We start from the raw sequence: 19,984 nt of genomic DNA on the forward strand, positions 1-19,984 counted from the left end.
GATTACAAGTATTATTGCCAACTTACACGAGTGACAGTGATGTCCTGAATCCTAGGAGCAGGATGGTGAGGCCCAGTGAGCACTGAAAAACGACTCCAGAGACCCAGATGTGAGTCTCAACTCAGGCAGAACCCTGGGTGCCATCCCTCTGGCTGGGCCTCAGTTTCTCCATCTATAAAATGAGTGAGCTGAAGTCTCAGATCTCTTCTAGCATCAACATGAGTGAGAGGCAGAGTGAGTGAGTTAGACAGGCTTCCTATCTAATGTCTTATCGAGGGGTCCCTGCTGCTGCATAAGGGACATATGGGTTAGGATATGTGATCCAGGTGAGCACTTGCAATCACTGGAATAAGGTATGTCAACTAAACATTGGGTCCCTGGTCCAGCATGATACAAGTCACAGAAAGTGCAGTGATGGTCCCAGGCTGTGGGTTCACAGATGATGGATGCCTGGGTGGTGAGGGCTAAAGAAGGCCAGAGAAGAGGGAAGATCACTGTGAACTAGGGGAGCCCAGCAAGGGTGTAGTGTGAAGTGGGTCATGAATGGTGGCTAGAGCTATGGGAGAGGACATTCCTAGTGGGAACACCAAGATGAAAGGTGCAGAAATGCCATGCTGGCTGGAATTGAGCCTACATGGATATGTGGTGGGCAAGGGCAAGAAGGACAGAGGGGAGACAATGGGTCCTAGTCATGCAGGCTTTGAGACTTGAGTGAGAACACAGAACTCAACCCTGTAGGCATGGGATGGAGGGTGCAGAGTGGAGTTCCGAGCACAGGCAGAAGAGTGTTTGGGGATTTGGGGCATTCAGGGGAGGTTATCATGGGACAGGAGTTGGGGGAGAGCATGGAAACAAGTGAGCAGGCAGGGGACTAATGTAACAGGCTGGGTGAACCTGAGTGAAGGGGAGGATGGGACAGATAGAAGAGATGGAGGGACCTGGTAAGTGACTGGGTATGGGGATGAGAATAGGACATGAGTAAAAGATGACCTTGGGTGTCAAGACCAGTGCCTTCAAGAATGTTGGTGACCACAGTGTCGGCAAAGCTGGATGGGAGCTAAGACAGGCACAAAGGTGTTGGCTTCCACCTGAGAACAGAAAGAGGCTGTGGGAGGCAGTGTGGTCCAACAGGAAGTTCAGCCATCCAAGCATCTCTGATATCCAACTTCTTGTGCTTTCTCAGCCACTGATTAGCTATGGGACCACAGACAAGACTCTCCATCTCTGGACCTCAGTCTGTTTATCTATAAAACGTGGGAGTTGGTCTGGGCTCTTTTTAAGTTTCCTTTTAGGTCTATGATTCTGAGACCCAGAAACAAAGCCAGGCTCAGAGACGTGGATGGAAACAGAGACAGGGACAAGAAGAGAGACTGGCGATCATTCCGGCTGCCCTCTGGTCCCCTGGGCCAACAGCTGCGCCCCCTCCTCCTCGAAACTCCATTAACACTCAATTAGGGGGCCTGATGGGCTTGAGCCTGGAGAGCCCCCTCCCTCCCTTGCACACAAGCAGTCCCATTGAGTGTTCAGCTGATGAGCCTACGGGGAGGAGGCTTCACTCAAATTTATAACTAACTCCGGCGGCTGCCCTGCTGGCCCCTGCCTCTTCTCCCTTCCTCCTCCCAGGGAGGAGCCCACGGGGCTGGGTGGGGACAGGGAAGGAGGACAGCGCCCACGATGGAGACCCCAGAGATGAAAGGGAGAGGGGCCCCAAGCAGAGGAAGTGGGAGGGGAGAAGTGAGGAAGAGCGCGTGAGAGTGTGTGAGAGAAAAATGACAGGCCCTGAATATTGGGCGCCCTCACTTTAAATCAAGATAAAAGACTGAAGTGGAAAATGAGAGTCCAGAGAAGCCCCGGACGGCTCGGGGCGCTAATGGAAACACATGGCTGCCGGCTGCGGGCTTGTCAGCTTCCCCCGGCGCTGCCATTCCCGTCTGATAATCCGGCCTGCCATAAAATTAGACTAGCAAATACCTCCTGACAAAGATGCATGTTTCTCTCTATTGTGCCATCATAAAAAAAACTCCGCTGGTGACTCGGGGAGCCGCAAACTTCAATTTAAATTTACAGTGCTGCGGAAGGAAAGTGATATGCACTCAAAAATTTTAATAACCTATTAAGTTACGACTTCAATTTCATTTTATGAATATTTTCCTTGGGGAGCACGGCTATCACAGAGAAAGATAGAAATTTAAAAAAGATAAATAGTGCCATTAATCTCCAACATTTCTCTTCCATTATCCTTGAAAATTAGGAGTTATTTTTGTTCAGATCTTCATGTAATTAGCTCCCTCCACTTGATTCACTAGCCAGAAAATGACCATGTTCAGAAAATTAAAAATTTGTCATTAAGTGGAATTTAACATAATATCATTTATCTTTATCTATTCCCCAGCTGACAGCAGGAAGCCTTGGCTGCCTTACCGGCTGGTGTGTCAGAGTGGGGAGGGACTGCTTGGGGAGAGACACTGGGGGAGACAGAGATAGAGACCGAGGAAGGGAGAGAAGGGCAGTGTGGAGGGGGAAAACCCAAGGGAAGAGGGAAGGGAGGAGACCTCCGAAGCTGAGGGTCAGCCAGGGTGGGGAGGCAGAGGAGGCTGAGGGCGGGAGAGAGGAGGCACAGGCTGCTGGGGTTAGCAGGCATGGGTGTGGGCCTGAGAGCAGAGCAGATGGGAGGGGCTGAGGGTGGAAGAGGAAAGCCAGAGGCGGACATCAGGAGCAGGTGGACCAAGAGGAAAGTAGCTGGCTAGTGAGGCTGGGGTGAAGAGACTTGGAGGACAGAAACCCAGCAGAAGGAGAGGAACCTCCAGAAAGGGGGGGCTGGAGGTGGGATGGGAGAGGTAGGGGATGATTGCCCTGTCCATCTGGGAGGACTGACCACAGTTGGCTTCAAAGGAAGACAGAGAGACAAAAAGAGACAGAGAGCCAGAGAGGAAGTGACAAGGCACTGAGAGACAGGAGGCAGAGATGGAGTGAGGCAGCAGCAAGTGTGAGTCAGAGAGAAAGACAGACAGACAGACAGAAGGGGCCCCAGGAAGTCCCACGTTGGAGACCCCAGACAAGGGCTTGAAGTTCTCTTAGACACTGCCTGGCTCGCTCTCCTCCCCACCTCTAAACAGCCCCCACCCTAGTCCCCCCAAGTCAGAAATCATCCAATAAACCATTCAGACCTATTCCTGGGTGGAGAGAGCTGTGGCTGAGCCGGAGAGACTAAGAATTGGATAAAGGGATTAAACAGCGGCACATTAGTGAGAGATTTAGAGTGTAATAAACCCATTTCATAATAATATGTGCATTGGGGCCAGCGATCCATCATCGCAGGAGCCTGTCCATGGTGGGGGGAGCACTGACCTGCTGGGAGGAGACCCACACAAATGGCTGAGGTTTTTTCTCAGGGTCTCAGGATACGGGCAAGGGGTACAGACTGGCCCCCAGGGCTATGAAAGGGGCACAGGGATCCTGAGGGCATCTTTGGCTCAAATTGCTATAGGGATCAGCCTGAGGCTATAGCTGGGAAGAATCTGGGCTCCAGAGGAGGCCTGGGAGCCTGAGAGACTCCCTTGTTACCCCAGCCTGGGACCTCTGCAGTAAGGGTGGAAGGATTCTTTCAGGGGCAGCTCCAAGCTGCAGAGTCCACAGCTCACAGACGGGACTCAGCAAGTTGAAGACGCCCAGATAAGCCCCTGCTGCTTCCTGCATCCACTCTTTTCCCCTAAAGAATTCCTATCCCCCTAGAAAGACCACGTCTTCCACAAGTTTCCCCTGAGCTCCCATCCCACCTGTCCACCACCCAGAAACCCCTGCATATCTTCCTAGAAGTACTTAGGCTTCAGAGAGGGTATGGATTTCAATCCTGGTCTTGTCACTTACTGGCTATCTGATCTTGGCAGGTGACTTCCTCTCCCTGAGCTTCAGTTTCCCATCTGTCAATTGTAGATAATGGGTGTGAAATTATTCAATAAAGCAGAAACTCCTGAGGAAACATGATTATTGCTATGATCCCCCCACATTTGGCCCTCTGCTCCCAGGCTGCCTTGAGATATCTCTCAGCTTATCGTCATGGAGTTTCATCTCCCTGACTGGACTCTAAGCCTACTCAAAGGCCTGTAAGAAGTGGCATGTTGGTTATATGATTCAGTATTTATTTATTTGTTTTTATTTTCTTTATTTATTTGAGATGGAGTCTCGCTCTGTTGCCCAGGTTGGAGTGCAATGGCGTGATCTAAGCTCACTGAAACCTCTGCCTTCTGGGTTCAAGCAATTCTCCTGCCTCAGCTTCCCAAGTAGCTGGGATTATAGGTGTGTACCACCACATCCAGCTAATTTTTGTATTTTTAGTACAGACAGAGTTTTGCCATGTTGGACAGGCTGGTCTCAAATTCCTGACCTGATCCACACACCTCAGCCTCCCAAAGTGCTAGAGTTACAGGTGTGAGCCACTGTGCCCAGCCTGATTCAGCATTTAAATTGTCCCATGAATAGGGCAGAGGAAAACTTTCTCCTGCAGTTTAACTCCATTGGAGGAAACCAGCATCAGGAATTAATAAACAGTCTCCTAAAATAGGATTGAGAAATAGTAATGGACTAGTAAGGTCTCAGTTGTCAGTCTTGAAACACTGGTGAGTGGAAGACATGGAGATGCTGAGAACAAATGGAGATGCCTTCCTAGGAGGAGAAAGGACTGGGGAGTCTGGGCTATGGTGGGTGATGGTCCAGGAGGCCCAGGAGAATGTGAAGGAGGAAGGGTGGGGAAATCAGATGTCACTTCTCCAAGACCCAGCCACACTGGCTATCTTCCTTTTCTTCCATTGTCCCAGATATTTTATCCCTCTACTCCCAACCCAGGGAGGCTAGTGGACATGGCCTTCAGCCCTAGATGAGATTCCAGATTCTCCCCTAGAAGGAGAAGTGGTGTCTCTCCAGTCCTAGGTTCAACCAGTCCTTAATCTGCTCTCAACTTTCACTCAATTCAGTATCAAACTCTGGTTAATTTCTAAGTACACAGACTTTCCATGGTAACCCCATCCCCAAAATGGAGCCTTTCTGAACCCTCATTTCAGCTGAAGTTGTCATTGATTCTCCCACACTTAAAAGTTTCACTGAGGTGTGTTCCATTCCAAGGCATCTGTGAGGCCGTGGCATATCCACCATGAGCAAAGCTCACCTTCCCAAGTTGAAAAAATTTGTGGACAAGAAGTTATTGAAATTAAATGATGGCAGACATGTCCAAGGAACATTGCAGGGATTTGATCCCTTTATGAATCTTGTGACAGATGAATGTGTGGAGACGACGACTAGTGCGCAACAGAACAATATTGGAATGGTGGTAATACGAGGAAATAGTAATATCATGTTAGGAGCCTTGGAACGAGTATAAATAATGGCTGTTCAGCAGAGAAACCCATGTCCTCTCTCCATAGGGCCTGTTTTACTCTGATGTAAAAATTAGGTCATGTACATTTTCATATTAGACTTTCTGTTAAATAAACTTTTGTAATAGTAAAAAAAAAAAGTTTCACTGATACCGACACTGCACCCCTGCAACTCCACCGCCAGATCAGCTGATCAAGGACATCAGTGATCTGCCTGCTCCCCACTAAAAGCCAATTAAATGTCATTGCCCGTCCCCCCAAGCTTCTGCCAGAGGCCTTCCAGATCCTGCAAAAGAACAGGGATGCAAAACTGGTTCTGCGCTTTCTCCCAAAGCTCAAGCCAATACATCCTCTGCTTCTTTCTGTAAATATCTATTATAGGCTTGTTAAAGCCAAAAACAAATACTTGTAATACAAAGCAATAAGTGTGCGTTAAGTTGTTTGTGAGTAATACAGAGTGTTCCAGTGTGCCAGGAAGGGACAGATCTCTGCCAGTGTCAGAGTCAGGACTGATGGGAGAAGTGCCACTGGAGTTGGGCAGGTGTTGGGCAGAGCTTCAACAGGTGGATCCAGGAGGAGCAGCTTGGCCAGAGGAGAGAGGTGGGTGAACAGAGGTGCAGAGAAGGAGGATTCCAGTATTTCAGGAGCATCTACTCTGTACCAAGAATATGCTGGCAGCCTTCATCCATATTATCTCATTAACCCTTCCCAACAAGTTTAGAGATAGGTGTTATAATCTCCATGTATATAGATGAGAAACTGAAGTTCAGGGAAGTGAAATGACTTACCCAACATCACAGTTAGTAAGCAGAAGTCTGGCTTCAATCCTGGACCCGGTTGCCTCTAAAACCCATGCCCTCTCCTCTACACTGTGGTGCCAGGCATGTTTAGAAAAAGAGCAGCCCAGTTTGTCTGGAGCATAGAATGTGTGAAAAGGAAGGGAAACTGCCCCATACTGGTCATTGCCTTCAAATGTGTGGCACCATCTCTTCCTATTCCTATAGAAGCCCTGGTACAGGGAGAATCTCCACCTGTGGCTTTCTTGGGGTCAATACCCTTGGGAATCCAGGAAAAGCAGGAACACAGGGAGAAGCAATGCTCCATTCACATGCTCCTTCAGTGACCCTCCTCTTCCTCCTGCATTCCCCATCTTTCCCTCTCCCCTCTGAGCCTTCCTTCTATGTCCTTACCCTCTGGACCTCTGTCCTAATTTCTCTTCCCCTTGCTGTCAACCATTCCCAGATATACACCTGTGGGCTCCACCTCCCACCACCTCTTCCTTTCCTAAGCCCTCTGCTCCCACTCACCATGTCACCAGTAGCCTCCTCCTAAAAAAAAATTCCAGCTGGGTGCAGTGACTCATGACTGTAATCCCGGCACTTTGGGAGGCTGCAGCAGGCGGATCACAAGGTCAAGAGTTCATGACCAGCCTGGCCAACATGGTGAAACTCCATCTCTATTAAGAATACAAAAATTAGCCAGGTGTGGTGGCGGGCGCCTGTAATCCCAGCTAATCTCCTGCCCTCCTGAGGCAGGAAAATTGCTTGAATGTGGGAGGCAGAGGTTGCAGTAAGCTGAGATCACACCACAGCACTCCAGCCTGGGTGACAGAGCAAGACTTCATCTCGAAAAAAAAAAAGTTTCCAGGCAGGCATGGTGGCTCAAATCTGTAATCACAACACTTTGGGAGGCCAAGACAGGAGGATCACTTGAGGCCAGGAGTTCAAGACCAGCCTGGCCAACATAACAAGATCTTGTTTCTATGAAAAATTTTAAAAATTAACTGGGTGTGGTGGTGTGCATCTGTAGTCCAGCTACATAGGAGGCTGCGGCAGAAGGATCACTTGAACCCAGAAGTTTGAGGCGGTAGTGCACAATGACTGTGCCTGTGAATAGCCGTTTTACTCCAGCCTGGGCAACTTAGTGAGACCCAGTCTCAAAAAAAAAAAAAAAATCCAATGACTTCTCACTGACTTACAATCCACCTTTATTATTTACTAGCTTGATAAGCTACTTATTCTGCCTAAGCCTCAGTTTCATCATCTGTCAAATGGGAATGATAACAGTGCCTTCCTGTAACTCAATGAGATCAAATAAGGAAAGAACAAGGTACCTGGTACACAGCCAGCATTTAATAAATATTGGCCATTCGTATTTTTTCTCTGCCTTTATTCTTCTTGATCACAGTCCTCAAAAGTCCAACGGATAATGGATAAAACAGACATTAAATGATACCCCATTGCTTACAAAAAGACTCCAAAGTCCTTAGCCAGGTGAAGACCTCCATTGCTCAGAACCCAGATGATCCATCTCCTTCACCCCCATGTGGAAGGATGTGGTCTGATGAAGGGGTCTCCAATCTGGAATCCACGGAAATTTAAAATTCCTCAGAAGTATCTGAAGGGTTCACAGAATTTGTTTTTTTATCTGCTTTAGAGACAGGGTCTGGGTCTGGCTCTGTCACCCAGCTGGAGTGCAGTGGTGTGATCAGAGCTCACCTGATCATAGCTCAAGCCATCCTCCCACCTAGGCCTCCCCAAAAGCTGAGATTACAGGTGTGGGCCACACACCTGGCCTGAACTTTTATATACATATACTTTTTGAAACCTTAAATAAGAGATCACATGTTCATAGAAATGTTGTTAGGAACTGAATTTTAACGCATTAGAGGTTACCATCATGATAAATATGCGTGTTAATTGACTTTTTTTCTAATAAGTAAAAAGCTAAAATTTGAGCCTTCATAATATGCGCTAATAAAATACCATCTTCTTCGTTTTACACAGTAGATTTGTTTGAAAAAGATGGGTCGGGGTAGGAGGTTGTTCTCTCCAAAACAAACAAACAAACAAATGAAAAAAAGCTTGAAATCAGTAGTAAGGTGGAAGGAGTACACAACCCTAGGACCCAGTCCTAAGCATACGCTACTTCCTTCCCCAAATTTCTAAAGACTTGGGGCCTCCATTTCTTCATAGATAAATGTGTATCTATCTCTACCACTAGGGGTTAACAATATGCTTAAATCAAAGAATATATGAGAAAGTGCCTGGCCCTGTACCTGCATCAAGAGCGTAAGGCTTATTGAGGACTAACTGTATGACGGCACCTGTGCTACAGGTCTGCATACATCATTACACCTCAGCCTTGCAGCAACCCTCAAAGTACATTTTGCCACTAATCTCATGTACAGATGATGACCCTGAGACTTGAAGCCGTTAAGTAATTTGCCAAAGGTCACAAAACCATAAGCTGTGGACCTGGGTTTTGAAGCTAGGCAGCCAAGCACTAGCGCCTGAGCTTTTTTTGTTTTGAGATGGAATCTCGCCCTGTCGCCAGGCTGGAGTGCAATGGCACAATCTCGGCTCTCTACAACCTCCACCTCTGGGGTTCAAGCAATTCCCCTTCCTCAGCTTCCTGAGTAGCTGGGACTGCAGGCATGTGCCACCATGCCCAGCTAATTTTTGTATTTTTTAGTAGAGATGGGTTTTCACTAGAGGTTGGTCAGACTGGCCTCGAACTCCAGACCTCAGGTGATCTGCCCACCTCAGCCTCTCAAAGCGCTGAGATTACAGATGTGAGCCACAGTGCCTGGCCAAGCCTGAGCTTTTTAAAAAGTATTGAGTATTTACTAGGAAACTGGCACTGTTCTAAGTCCTTTTACAGGTTTTAACTCATGGAATTCTTACAATTGCCATAGCAGGTGCAACCCACGAGACTTGTGGTATATAATTTTGCATAAGAGGTGGAGTCTATTTCCCCTCCCTTTGAATCTGGGCTGGCCATGTCATCTTTTGACCAACAGAATGCAACAGAAGAGACACTTTCTGGGCTTAGGTCATAAAAGAGCTCCCAGCTTCCATAATCACCTCCTTGGAGGCCAGCTACCATGTAACAAGTCTGAACTCTTCAGCTGGAGAAGGCAGTGGAGACAGAGAACCCCTGCAGGGTGAGAGGCAGCCTGAAGCAGAGTCAAGGTTTTCCAGACTGCAGCCTGCGGCCACTGACAAATGTGTCAGTGGGGCCATCTTGGATGTTCCAACCTCAGCTGAGTTTCCGCATGAATGCAGCTGTGGGAGGGAACTCAGCCAGCACCACAAAGAGCAGAAGAAATGCCCAGCTGAGCCCCACCAACCCCCAGACTCATGAAACAGTTAAAAATCAGTTTTAGCTACTGAAATCTGGCGTGATATGTCATACAGCAATCAATAATCAAAACAAATTAGGTGAATTATCCTAGTTCCGTATTTTACAAATAAGTTAACTAGGGCATAAAGAGGTTGAGACCCTAGGATTAAGCGTGGATAAGTTATGACCCACCATGATAAATGCTAGGATCCTAGGATTAGGCCTAGGTAAGTTATTTACCCTCTTTATGTCGTAGTTAATGAGTGAATTAGTGAATGAGTGAGTTAGCAAATGAATGACAAAGCCAAGGCCTGCACTGAGGCATTCTGGTTCTGGAGACCACATGAATAACTACCAGGGTGCGATAGGCTGAAAAATAATCACTCAAAGATGTCCTTATCCTAATCCTAAGGCTTAGAACCTGTGAATATTTACCTTACATGATATAAGAGACTTTATTGGCTGGGTCCAGTGGCTCATGCCTGTAATCCCAGGACTTTGGGCTGTCCAGGCAGGCAGATCACTTGAGGTCAGGTGTTCGAGACCAGCCTGGCCAACATGGTGAAACCTCGTCTCTACTAAAAATACAGAAAAACAATTAGCTGGGCTTGGTGGCACAAGACTGTAATTCTAGCTGTGTATGTGGTTGAGGAACGAGAATCACTTGAACCCAGGAGGTGGAGATTGCAGTGAGCCGGGATCATGCCACTGCATTCCAGCCTAGGCAACAGAGGGAGACTCCAAAAAACAAACAAACAAAAAAGGCCAGGCACGGTGGCTCACGCCTGTAATCCCAGCACTTTGGGAGGCCAAGGCAGGCAGGATCACGCGGTCAGGAGATCGAGACCATCCTGGTCAACACGGTGAAACCCCATCTCTCCTAAAAATGCACACACACAAACATACACAAAATTAGCTGGGCGTTTTGGTGCACACCTGCAGTTCCAGCTACTTGGGAGGCTGAGGCAGGAGAATTGCTTGAACCCAGAAGGCGGAGATTGCTGTGAGCCAAGATTGCACCACTGCACTACAGCCTGGGCGACAGAGTAAGACTCAGTCAAAAGAAAGAAAGGAAGGAAGGAAGGAAGAAGGAAGGAAGGAAGGGAGGGAGGGAGGGAGGGAGGGAGGGAGGGAGGGAGGGAGGGAGGGAGGAAGGAGAGAAAGAAAAACGAGACATGATAAAAGGGACTTTCTTGATGTGACTATGTTAATGATTTTGAGATCATCCTGGATTATCGGAGTGTGCACAATGTAACCATAAGAGAGGCAACAAAGTCAAAGTAAAAAAAAAAGAAAACGGTGATGTGATTCAGGGCCACAAGCCAGGAAATGAGGCCGGCCTTGAGAAGCTGGAAAAGGCAAGTACACAGACTCCTCCCTCAAGCCTGCAGAAGGAACACGCCCTGTTAACACCTTGACTTTAACCCAGAGAGACTGATTTTGTACTCTGACCTCCAAAACTGTAAGATAATAAATTTCGTTGTTGTAAGCCACTACATTTGCAGTCAATTGTCACTGCAGCAACCAGAAAACTGACACACTGGGCCTCTCCTGTTTAAAAGGCGCTGAAGCCTTCCCCTGGGCTTATTGTCTCTTGTCACATTTGGTGCCCCAGCCCTTCCCTGGTTCTTAAAAATCTCTATTGTCTCCATCTATTAATTCATTCCTACCCACCTCTTCCAGGAAGTCTTCTCTGAACATCCTAGATCACACTGCTCTGTCCTGTCTCTAAAAGCACTGGATGTTTCACACCGTCTTACTCAGCACTTAGTAATATCAGTGCTAATGTGCTGGCAGGCAGCCCAGTGACATTCTTATGAGTGTGAGTCATTGAATCCAAGGACATCAAGCCAGAGAAGCCCTTGGAGAGTCTATCCCTTCGTTTTATGGCTGATGAAACTGAGTCCCAGGGAGGAAAAGAAAGCTATGTATCCAATGTCACATAGCCAGGACTCAAAGACAGACCTTTGGACTTCAAATTCACAAACACATTCCTTCAGCAATTACTTATCGAGCCCTCACTAAGCTAGCTGCTGGGGAATCACTGACAATTACGAGCAGACGAGGTTCCTACTCTCTTGAAAGTCTCTGATATATGAGAGAGAGAGAAAGACTGGTGCAGTAATCTCACAGATATATAATGGCCCACCATAGTAAGTCGGAAAGCAGGCTGTGGGAGTGCAAAACATAGGGAAGTATTTCAAGCAGGAAAATCAGGGAACTCTTCTCTAAGGAGATGATCATTGAGCTGAGATGTGAATAGTGGTGAGCAGAGTTAATTACAACTCTCTAGGGGTAGCAGAAAGAAGAGTGTTTTAGGTAGAAGAAATGATGCACACAAAGGCCCTGGGGCAGGAGGGAGCAGAACAAGGAGGAAAGAGGCAGCCAGGATGCCTGGAAGTCAGAGTAACGGAAAAAGGTAAGGGCTGAAGGCTACAGAAGTTGACAGCTCAGACTACAAGGGCTGGGAGGCCATGGTGAAGTTCTGATCTTAGTCCTACTGGCAATGGGAAGGCATAGGAGAGTTTTAAGCAGGACAGTGACATGATCATATTTGAATTTTATAATGTTTCCACACACATCCCTCCATCCCCCTCCAGGGCTTTCTCTTATCTCCATAGTCATGTTAGAGATGTTATTACAGGGAGTTTTATGCCACTCTCTATTCCACTCCGTCCCTAGCCTTGTACAAAGCAGATGCTCCATAAATATGTGTCGATTAACCTCTCAGCAGCATGTGGCGCTGTTGGTGGCCCCTCCCTCTTGAAGTGCCCTCTCTTTGGTTTCTGCGCTGCTGCACACTCCAGTTTCCCTCCACCCTCTGACCCCCCTGCCCCACTCCCACCCCATACTGAAGCATTTCTCCCAGTTTCACCTTTACCATCTTTCTTCTTTTTCCACACTCTTCCCCTGGGTCATCCTGTTGCCTCCAATAGTAGTGATCTCTTTCTTCTGGGCAGAACTTCAGCAAGGGCTGGGATCTTGTCTGTCTTGTTGCATCTGCAGTGCCTGGCACAATACCTGGCACACAGTAAGCACCCAATAAGTCATTAATATTTGATGAGAATATGCTATATGGTTCCATGTGTATGAAGCTCAAGCACAAGCCAAACTAATCTATGGCAATCACTAGTGGTCAGAATAGTGGTTCCCCATGGGGAAGCAACCCTGGGAAGAAGCACAGGGTCAGAATAGTGGTTCCCCATGGGGAAGCATCCCTGGGAAGAAGCACAGGGCACTTGGCTGGGGGAGGCTGCAAATCTTGGTCTGAGGTTGGTGGCACAGGTGTCAACATATGTAAGAGCTCACTGAGCTGTACACTCAGATTAGTGTTCTTTCCTGCCTGTGTAGCATGTTTCAATGAAGTACAAAAGAATGCAATGGCTCACGCCTGTAATCCCAGCACTTTGGAAGGCCGAGGTGGGCGGATCACCTGAGGTCAGGAGTTCGAGACCAGCCTGACCAACATGGAGAAACCCTATCTCTATTAAAAATACAAAATTAGCTGGGCGTGGTAGCGCAAGTCTGTAATCCCAGCTACTCAGGAGGCTGAGGCAGAAGTATCGCTTGAACCCAGGAGGCAAAGGTTGTAGTGAGCCAAGATCACATCTTTGCACTCCAGCCTGAGGAATAAGAGCAAAACTCCATCTCAAAAAAAAAAAAACCAAAAAACAAAACAATATCACCACTCTGCTGAGAAGCAATTCCCATTTCTAACTGCTCTATATGTCCACCTTGAAACCCACCTCATTATCTTTCCCAGCCTCCCAAACCAACCTGCTGGGTTCCCAATTATTCATTTTCTAAACTTCAGGGCCATCTTGTCCCCACACCACCCCTTCCAACATCCCTCCTCACCCAGCTTTCCAGGACGTGTAAATCCAAGTGGCCTTACAGTTACATAGAATTTTCAGGTTACCCCATGACTTTCACCTCCTGGTGTTGCTCCCCTGATGACGGTACCTGGCAAAAGGGAGATAATTTGGGTGGGTCTTATCTACTCATAGGAGCCCTTTCAGAGCAGAATGTTTTCTCTGGCTGCTGACAGAGGGAACTGGAGGTATTCAAAGCACAAAAATCATGCACTGTTGCTGGTTTGGAAGACAGAGGAGTCACATGCAGGCACCAGAGAGTAGTTTTTGGGAGAATGACCCCACTTGGGGAAACATGGATCTGAGTCCTATTACAGAAAAAAACTGAATTCTGCCAACAGCAAGAATGAAAGTGGAAGCAGATTCTTTCCCCAGAGCCTCAGGTAAGAGCTTAGACAGCTGACACCTTGATTTTAGCCTTGTGAGACTAAGAGAGAAATCAGTTATGCCTGCCAAGAATTTCAACCTATAGAACTAAGATTTTTTAAAAATAGGTTTTGTGTTAAGCCATAAAGTTTGTGGTAGATTGTTACAGCAGCCATAGATAACTAATACACACCTTCAATCCTATCTATTTACAGTGGTCTTGGCAACCATCCCTTCCTCCCCATTCCTTTGGTCTCACCATGGCCCAGATTCCCTGATCTCACTTCTGCCCAACCCCATCCATCTTTCTCACTGCCACCAGATTAATTTTCCAGAGTCACAACCCTGATTGCATCCTTTTTCTGCTGAAAAGCTCCCATGACAGGGTAACTTGGTGGTTATACTCTGCAACCAGAATGCAAGGTGTAAAGCCCAGGTCCACTTCTTAGTGGTGGGTGACCCAGATCAAGTTGTTTAATCCACCCACCGAATGAGAGTAATAATACCATCCTCACAGGTTAGCTATAATTATTAAATGAGATAAGCATGCAAAAAACAGTTGTGCATGGTCCAGCATCGGTAGACACTCTACTCTGTGAATGGAGGTTGTTAGAATATCACTATCAGTGGCTCCAGGTAGCTAACTGATGATTAAACTCTTCAGCTGGGACTTACAGCAACCCCCCTCCAACCCTTTCTCCCACTCCTCTTCTGCTAATCCCATCACCACTCCCCTCTTCATCACCACTCCCCTCATTTGCATTATCATCCTCCATTCCCAGGGGTCTCCTCATTGATGTAGGTTATCTCCACTCTTTGCTGCCAGCAGGGACTGCTCAAAACACAAGCCTGATCATGTCACTGTGGGCTTAAACTCTCCCATGATGGCTCCCACTGCTCTCATGTCCAAAATTCTTACAACCCATGAGGACCACGACTGCCCAGTCCACCAATGCCTCTGGACCCTTTCCCTTTGCCCCCTGACCTCATCGCTCTTACTCACCAGGCTTCCTCTGCCACTGGGCCATCCACTTTGCTGTTCCTTCTTCCTGAAACACCCTTATCTTTCTTCTTTGCTTGGTTAACAGCTATTTGTCCTTCCAATCTTGGTTTAATTCAGTGAAGACTTCCTCTGGGAATGCTTTCTTTATCTCCCTAACTAGGCCATACTCTAGGCTCGCAGAAGGCCCAAGAAGCTCCTGTCAACATTTCACAGGAGCAATTTATACCTCTCTGTGAACTTCTCCAATTGTCATAAGCTCCACAAAGCTTCTGTTATGGTCACCATAACACAAAACAGTCCCAGGGCAGAGCACAGTGCCCGAGCAGAATCTGTGCTCAATAGATGCCTGTGAAAAGAACAAGTGAGTGAAATGAGCAAGAAGGCTCTGCTGCCGCTCAACTGGACAGCTTTGCCCACCAATGCCTTTCATCTCCATGCTTTTGCTCACTCATGTCCTCCAGTGATGTGGTCTCTCTAGCCAACTTCTGTAAATCCAACCCACTCCTGCAGTCTCTGCTAAGTAATCTTGAGCAAATATTTCAGCCTACGGCAGCTCCTACCTCTACTTCTCTCCCTGCCCCACCAAAATCATCTGGAGTCTATATGATTTCTTTCTGATTGTGAAAATAATATATATATATATTGAAGAAATTTTAGACAACACAGCTAATGCAGACAATATAAAAGAAAAAATAGAGCATTTCAGATGCCATTATTTAGAGATTATTGCTGCTTTTATTGTAGAGTAAATCCACCCATTTTTCTATGCATAATCATGGAAATTATTTTTAAACCTCACAATGAATCAGTGAGGTTCATATTGTTCATTAAAAAAAGAGGTTTAGATAAATTCAATAACTTTCTGAAACTCACAGAGCAAGTTAAGAACACAGGAGTGTAGTAAAGAACAGAATCAAGACTGGAACCCAAGCCTCCAGTCTCCTTGGCTCAGAGCCCCTTGCTATCTGCACTATGCCCACCATCCCCTTGGCCCCTCTGCCCTCTCCATCTCCTCTTATGGCACTACTCTCTTTTCCTTTCAACCCAAGCCAAAACTCTCTCTTACGCGTTCCCTTCAACCTAGACATTCCACCTCAAGGATAGTCACTAGGCAATTTTATTTTTATTTTTTGCAATAGTAGACTGGTAACAACCTAAACATATGTCAGTACTGGTTAAATAAGTGACAAGACATCCTCACAGTGGAATACTACACTGCTGGTAAAAATAAGAATGAGGGAGATTTTAATGTATTAAATATTACTCTCTAATAATCTCTAAAATAATTTTTTGAATTAAACAAAAATATGCAGAACAGTGTCTGCCATTTGCTATCATTTGTGAATGTAGAAATATTTCTTTCTTTTTGATACAGGGTCTGTCTCTGTCACTCAGGCTGGAGTGCAGTGGCATGATCTTGGCTCACTGCAACCCCCGCCACCTCCTGGGCTTAAGCCATTCTCCCACCTCAGTCTCCCAAGTAGCTGGAAGTACAGACACAGGCCACCACTCCCAGCTAATTTTGCATTTTTTGTGGAAATGAGGTTTCACATGTTGGCCAGACTGGTCTCAGACTCCTGAGCTCAAGCAATCCCACCTGCCTCGACCTTCCAAAGTGTTGAGATTACAGGCGTGAGCCACTGCATCTGGCCCCATGTAGAGAATATTTCTACAAAGATATATACACAGGCCAGGCGTGGTGGCTTATGCCTATAGGCCCAGCACTTTGGGAGGCCAAGGTAGATGGATCACTAGAGGTCAAGGGTTTGAGACCAGGTTGGCCAACATGGTGAAACCCCTGTCTCTATTAAAAACACAAAGGAAAAATTAGCCAGGCATGATGGGGGGGTGCCTGTAATCCCAGCTACTCTGGAGGTTGAGGCGGGAGAATCACTTGAACCCAGGAGGCAGAGTGTGCAGTGAGTCAAGGTGGTGCCATTGCACTCTAGCCTGGGTGACAAGAATGAAACTCCATCTCAAAAAATAAAAAAGAAAAGAAAATATACAAACACACATACATAAATGATGCCAGCAGTTGCTTCTGAGAACTGAAATTAAGAGACTGAAAGTGAAGAGTGAGATGGAACTTAATTTTCACTTGAGTATCATGTTTAAATTCTTTCTTACCATATATATTTAATAAGTAAAAACAAAATATCCATACTTTCTTTAATCATCTCACTGAGGCCATCGTCACTCCATGTATGTGAATGTGTGTGTTTGTGTGCACGCGAAGATGTGCATACCTACTGGTAGGTAAGTGTGCACTGCTTCCCTCTCCCACTGCCCCAAATGAGGCTCACATATCTACCATGGTCAGAGACTGAAGACCTTGTCCCCTCCCTCAGGTTAGTAAGATTCTGCAGTAACTTTTAGACTAAGGGCTTTCTTCCTAGTCCTTGCTGTGTCATACACTAGCTTTGTAACCTTGAATGAGTCATTGACCTCCCTGAGGGTAGATTCCATCTCCTCCATCAGGCTGGTGATGAGTTTTCCATCAGCTCCTATCACAGCGCCATCACCTTGGCAGGAATTACTTGTTCAGTGCCCTCCCAGTTAGACTATAAGCTTCGTGAGGACAGACCCATTTGTGTTCATTGCAGTGCCTGGCATGTGACACAGGCTCAGTAAATGTTTGCTCTGAGAATAGAGGGGTCACAGCTCCCTTGGGTCCAGACTGTCTCCCCGAGGTCCTGCATCCTGATAGGCATTTGGAGCCTATCCTTAGTGACTCAGAAATAGGGGTGTCACTGGGGAATAGGCTCATCCATTCCTGTTCTTTCCCCAAAGTCCCTCAGCCCAGCTGGGGCATCAGAGCCTAATACTGTCCTTGTCGTTCCATCCACAGCCTCCAAAAGCAAGCTCCTGTGGGTTCTAGGCCAGTCTAGGCTTCTCACGCAGGGCAGGGCACCACCCGGACCAAGGCCAGGCCCCAGACCCATTTCCCCACCCCCAGTCCAGCCTGAGGACACGGTGGCCTAGCCCAGCCTGGCAGGCCTGGCCCATCAATCGTGCTCCCAGGGGTACAAACCAATTTCTCTTGCTTTCTCTAGCCGTCTCCCTGGCGGAGCCTGGAGGAGCCTTCAATCGCATTAATCCCAGCCTGGCGGCGGTGACGAAGACGGATTTCACCACCAAACGATCCATTTGTATCTCTCGTGCACTCACTTGGTTTTTTTCTGTATGGATGTTCAAAATATCATGAAAAAGGCGTTAGCTGGGTAGCTGTGGCGCAGCGAAATAATAGAGTGATCCGGCAATGCGCTCCTGACCTTGCAGGACAGCTAATCCATCCGCACATCTATCTTAATTATTCCCAGTTACAAAAGAGAAACTCCACCATCCATTCATTCTGGGCTGGCAATTCCATTTTCCACCCCCACTCACGCCCCATCCTTTCTCCACCATTCCCTAGCCAGATAGGCCCATTCACCACTGCCACAACGGGGTCTCCCCACAGCAGCCCGATCCAGCCAGGCCTGAGCCCACTTCAGTGCAGCCCAGCCCCCAGCCCACTCACTGCTCCTTAAGATCTAAAGAGATGCACCCAGCTCCCTTTCCCAGAACTCACGGTGATGTCCATTGGAGAAAAACCAGCTACATACTGGCTTCAGCCTCTCAGGGACACACACAATATACACAGAGGGATACCCTCACACAGGTAGCCAGAGACTCAAAATCTCAGCCAGACCGTGACATTCAGGCCTCCTCTCACACAGACACCCAGACAGGCCCACTTCCATCCTCACTCCAAACCACACCATTTTAATTCTCCTGCGGCCCTGGCACTGACACTGGGACAGATGCCAAGATAGGCCTTTTGACTGAGGGCAGACTCCGTGGGGGCTGTCTCGCTCTGTCTCTCTGTCTTCTAGCCCCCAAACCAGAGACCCCACCCATTGTCTCCTCTCAGGCCTACTCCTTAACACACCCCTAGGGAAGCCAGTGCTGGAGGGGAAGCAGGAATGTGAGAGAGAAAGAGATCAAAAGAGGAGGATGAGGAGGAGCAAGGAGAAAGTTTGAGCAGAGATTCTGTGGGGGGAGAAAAAAGGAGAAGGAAGGGGAGGAGAGGGTGGAGTTTGGCAGCGGGGAGAATGCCAAGAAGGCCACTGAGCCAGTATGGGGAAGAGCCTGCTTGTGTCACACAGTTCCAGCTAATTGTGTCAGATTCACTTTGGGGATGCCTGTGCCAGTCTCTAAAGCCCCTTCTAATTCTATGCCTTAATGTATGACTTCCAGACCCCTCATTCTTATGATTTTAATGCGATCAGCAAAACTAGGCATGTAATTGCCTTGGCCCTGCGCTTGGCCATGGTGGCTCCTGGGAACCCTGGTCCCCAGTTCCCAGGCCCTCCTCCACAAATCCTTTCCTCCCTTCTCTTTTACGCTTCACTTCAGCCTCAGTCAACAAGTACACAAGACCCCAAGTCATGCCAGTTCTACTTATTAATATAATTTTTTTACCTTTACCACAATGTGAAAATGATATACATTCAGTAGAAATCATACTTCAAGTACCCATAAAACCATTGTTTTTCACTTTGAGTACAATATTCAGTAAATTACATGAGATATTAAACACTTTATAATAAAATAGGCTTTGTGTTAGATAACTTTACCCTTACACCGTAAGCTAATGTAAGTGTTCTGAGTGCGTTTAAGGTAAGTTAGGCTAAAGTACGTTTCATACACTAGGCTAGTTTTATTAAATGCATTTTCAACTTATGATATTTTCAACATGTGATTGGTTTATCCGATGTAACCCCATCATAAGTCAAGGAGTATCTTTAGGTAGTTAGATTTCTTCAGCTCTTGGCGCTGTGAGGGGAAAAGGAGATTCAGTCCTGGGTCTCCTGAAGTCAGGAACTGGCAGAGGAAGAGCTGTGGAGTGTCTAGGCAATGAGGACAGTGTGCTGGCCCAGACTGGCTAGACTATTGGGGTTTGGGGAGGAGGAGGCTTCCCGGAGGAGCCTGGTGGGCTCCTTTCCTCCCCAGAAGCAGCAGGCAGCCTAGGCTGGGCCTGTGGGGCGGTGTGCAGGGGAAGGGCCATTTGTCCCGAGACAATGGCAGAGAAGGAGTCTCCAAGCGGCTGTTGAGAGCCAATTTGTAGTGGTGATGGCCGAGGTTGCTCCAAAGGCTGGGAACAGCTGGAGCTTCGGGTGACTGATGGGTGGGCCCAGGAGAGGGGCCATTGGTCTGGCAGACACAAAGGCCCCGATGGTGCGCGGGTGGGGCCCGTCAAAATCATT

The 19,984-nt window shown here is 47.4% G+C and overlaps 1 long non-coding RNA gene and 1 pseudogene across 1 annotated transcript; one reads left to right on the forward strand and one right to left on the reverse strand.

The window, feature by feature from the left end:
• The first annotated feature begins 5,146 nt into the window (after positions 1 to 5,146).
• Positions 5,147 to 5,374, forward strand: LOC108587811 (small nuclear ribonucleoprotein G pseudogene; annotated as a pseudogene).
• Positions 5,375 to 12,364: 6,990 nt separating this feature from the next.
• LOC144578473 (uncharacterized) lies at positions 12,365 to 17,976 on the reverse strand. The gene is made up of 4 exons (XR_013524314.1): positions 17,767 to 17,976; positions 14,736 to 15,081; positions 13,353 to 13,457; positions 12,365 to 12,515 (listed from the first exon to the last, which is right to left on the reverse strand). It is a non-coding gene; the product is annotated as an uncharacterized LOC144578473 (long non-coding RNA).
• Between the last annotated feature and the right edge of the window lie 2,008 nt (positions 17,977 to 19,984).

The sequence above is a fragment of the Callithrix jacchus genome, chromosome 12 (assembly GCF_049354715.1).
Source record: "Callithrix jacchus isolate 240 chromosome 12, calJac240_pri, whole genome shotgun sequence".
Taxonomy (NCBI): Eukaryota; Metazoa; Chordata; class Mammalia; order Primates; family Cebidae; genus Callithrix; species Callithrix jacchus.